Source organism: Myotis davidii, unplaced genomic scaffold, assembly GCF_000327345.1.
Source record: "Myotis davidii unplaced genomic scaffold, ASM32734v1 scaffold209, whole genome shotgun sequence".
In the NCBI taxonomy this organism is placed as follows: domain Eukaryota; kingdom Metazoa; phylum Chordata; class Mammalia; order Chiroptera; family Vespertilionidae; genus Myotis; species Myotis davidii.
In genome coordinates this window covers 2,023,032-2,026,375 of record NW_006300047.1, presented here as the reverse complement: position 1 = coordinate 2,026,375, position 3,344 = coordinate 2,023,032, and the positions used below count along the sequence as shown (strand labels likewise).

At 47.5% G+C, this 3,344-nt stretch overlaps 1 protein-coding gene across 7 annotated transcripts in view; it reads left to right on the top strand.

Moving 5' to 3' along the window:
* Positions 1 to 3,344, top strand: part of CLEC16A (C-type lectin domain family 16 member A) — a 219,350-nt gene that overhangs the window by 191,877 nt on the left and 24,129 nt on the right. The gene's annotated exons all lie outside the window — the stretch shown is intronic.

Sequence of the window (3,344 nt, the reverse complement as noted above, 5' to 3'; positions counted from 1 at the left end):
AAGAGAGCGTCTTCTAGGCAGCCTCACACTGGCAGTATTTTTTCTCATTTTCTGTTGGTATTCTCCAAGGAGGGAAGAGACACGATCGTGTGCAAACAGGGTTTTATGAATCCTGGAGCTTGTGTGGAGTTTCTGAGCTTTGGCTTCATGTCTAGAGTTGTCTTAATTTTCCCATATTATTTTCTCTTGGAGCTATCTTGCATTTTAATACAAATCTTGCGCTTTGGTTTTTTTAAAATATATTTTATTGATTTTTTTTCTTTTTTTTCTTTTTTTTTTTACAGAGAGGAAGGGAGAGGGATAGAGAGTTAGAAACATCAATGAGAGAGAAACATCGATCAGCTGCCTCCTGCACACCCCCTACTGGGGATGTGCCCACAGCCAAGGTCCATGCCCTCGACCGGAATCGAACCTGGGACCCTTCAGTCCACAGGCCCTATCCACTGAGCCAAACCAGTTAGGGCTGTTCTTTGGTTCTTACCTCTAACAGATGAAAGGGCTTAACAATGAGACACTGTGGTCACGTTTAGAAAACATCTATCCACTATGCCTACTAGATAACGCTCCTTAAAAGTTGCCTATAATGCAGAATTCTGCGAATCAATTCCTTTTTCTTCTTGACACACATTATATGAAAGGAAAAGCATTCCTTTTGGGGGAGGGAAAACATTGGCCCCAAGACATAATAAAATCATGCTTAAGGATGCAGCAAACTTTAAAGTCTCTTCGTTAAAGGAAATCAATACTTTTATGATGAAATATTAATAATACAAAAAAAATAAGTCAAAACTACAAATGCAGAATGGCCAGGGTGATTTTAATGTCGAATGCATTAGCTTACCATCTGTAAGGAGGCACTGAGGGAAAACAGAGCGTGATGGAGGCCGCCAAGAAGCCCCCCTGAGCCCTGTGAGCCCCTTTCCCGGCTTTTCCATAGGGAGACACACCTCCTTAAGTGTTCTGGTGAAGCTACTGCTTTTGGAAATGAAAAGATAAATCCAAGCTGGAGAGAGGATCACACATGTGTACAGACACACACACCAGGCGAGAGAGATGGAAACCAAAAAGGGAGAACTAGGGAAAGCTGCTTGTTTGAATGAACAGTTGGCTGTTCCTCCACTCCTCCCTCCATGAATTATTTCCAGGGGAGATCTTTAAGGGGAACAAATTCCGATTGGGTTGAACTGTATGAAATCGCCATTTTCCTGGTCATGTTGGTTGAATATAGGCAATTTTATAGAGTTCCACCTAATACAGTCAACGCTCTAGCAAAGAAACACTAGCAAACAGCACAGTCACATGTGTCTTGAACCCAGGCATAAAAGAGTTGAGATGAAAATAACAACCCATTTTCTCACCTACTGTTTTCATAGAAAGCCTTTAAACGTCGATATTTAAAGTTAGTTTAGAAAAGCTCTCTTTGTTAACGCCTAAAACCTTAAGTCATGACAGCATGAGGAAGAATTTTGCTTTTATTGTATTGTTTTCTCTAAAGAGCTGAGCCACTCCTTCTGCCAATCCCCTCATGTGCAAAGACATTTATGAAAATGAAAATCCCAAGTCTTACCTCACTGGGCCCAAACTCCAGGGGCCATAAACGCCAGTTAGTCAGAACAGCTCATACTAACTGAACGGTTAGACTATATCAATTCGCTCAGCCCTCATGGGCTCCTGAGCTGTGTTTTTGTCACCTCACTTTACCCATGAGAGCCACAGGCTATGGGATACATGGTTCCCTGGCAGTCACATGCCCACCCAGGTGGCCACACCCCGGGGCACTCTTCAACCCTGTATCCTGTGCACAGAGTGGGAACTACAGGCCCAGACCCAACTATTTGTTCTTCTCAAGGCTCCTCCCTTGCAGACATCAGTGCCATGGGTACAGCCGCCTGCTTGTCTGTGTCCCTCAGGTCTGCCAAGGCAGAAGTGGACAGAGTCCTATCTGCTTGAGGCCTCCGTGATGGCTTTTGAAGCTTGTTTTGGGCCCATATCCATCACGGTCTCCGCGTGGCCCTGCACACACTCCCTGATTCTGTCTCGCCCAGGTGGGACCCAGATAGAATTTCCAGTGCTTTTTGTTGACGATGTGTAAGAGAACGTCCCCTCTGTTGGTCTAGCCTAACCCCAGTCTGTTAAAACACAGTGGGAGAGGCCCCGCTGCAGAAGGTAACCCCCCACTCTGCAGAACCCAAATCCTGGCAACCCACACGGATGGAACCAGGACCCCAGGTGTGCTGGTTCTGCTTTGGGGATGTATTACGTGTGTGTGCCTTTTGCAGAAGACCCAAACTAATTCCTTGGCTCCTTTGCACAGCGCCGCCTTATAGAACACACGAGGCTGGGCATTCATGTCAGCGTGGGGTGTGCACCGCGTGGCCTCCCCCCTCCGGCCTGAGAGCACAGAGCAGTCTGATGAAATGAGAGACTTGCCAGAAAGAATCAAGCCATCTTTGGGCCATGAGAACCTCAGGAAGTTGTCCTTTGCAAGCAGCCCTGCCCAGTGATTCCAGACACAGAATCCCTGGGGCCAGAGGAGTCCCAGGTCGTGGCTCCCTCCCTACATCTGGAAGCTCTCCCTAATAACTGTCTAACCCACCTCCCTCTCGTTGCTCTTTCCGCCCTGTTCTCTGACTCAGTAGAGAGGTAGCCGAGACCGCCACTGGGTGGGCTTTCTAGGGCCTTTGCTGAGAGACTGTTGTGAGCTCTTCACTTACTATAGTACAGACAGCAATGCTATTGGAAGAGAGCAGGGCTGGGTCAGGTGGAGACCTGGTCCGTGGGAATAAAGCCCACGTCCTGGGACCCTTCAGTTATAAAAAGCCAGAGCAAGGTTCTGACACTGTAAGAGATCTAGCTCACCCGTGTCCACATACCAACCAACCGTCTATGGCCTGGAGGATGCTCATGTCTGAGGCTGCGAAGGAATGCCAGCGCAGACGAGCACAGCCAGGGGCAGGCGTTCACACCACCCAGGTGACTCTCAGCAGCCAAGGACATTGAGACCTTGGGTCTCACCCGTGGGTGAAGCCCACTCGGGCAGGATTCACCCTGGCCACAAACACTTTGAAAGATGACATGAGATAACTGAAAGACCATTTTTCCTTTCCTGCAGGTTTTCAAGTGTAGTCCTTAAAATCCCAGAAGATTTATCCATGGATAAAAAGCTATAGGCTAAAAGATTCTGCAAGTTCCCAGATATTTATTTTTTTATTATTTAAAGCATTACATGTCTCCTTTTTTCCCCCGATTAACCCCCCCCCTGCCACTCCCACCCCCGAGGGCAAGCCCCCACTACCCCAGTGTCTGTGCCCATTGGTTGTGCTAATATGCATGCATACAAATCC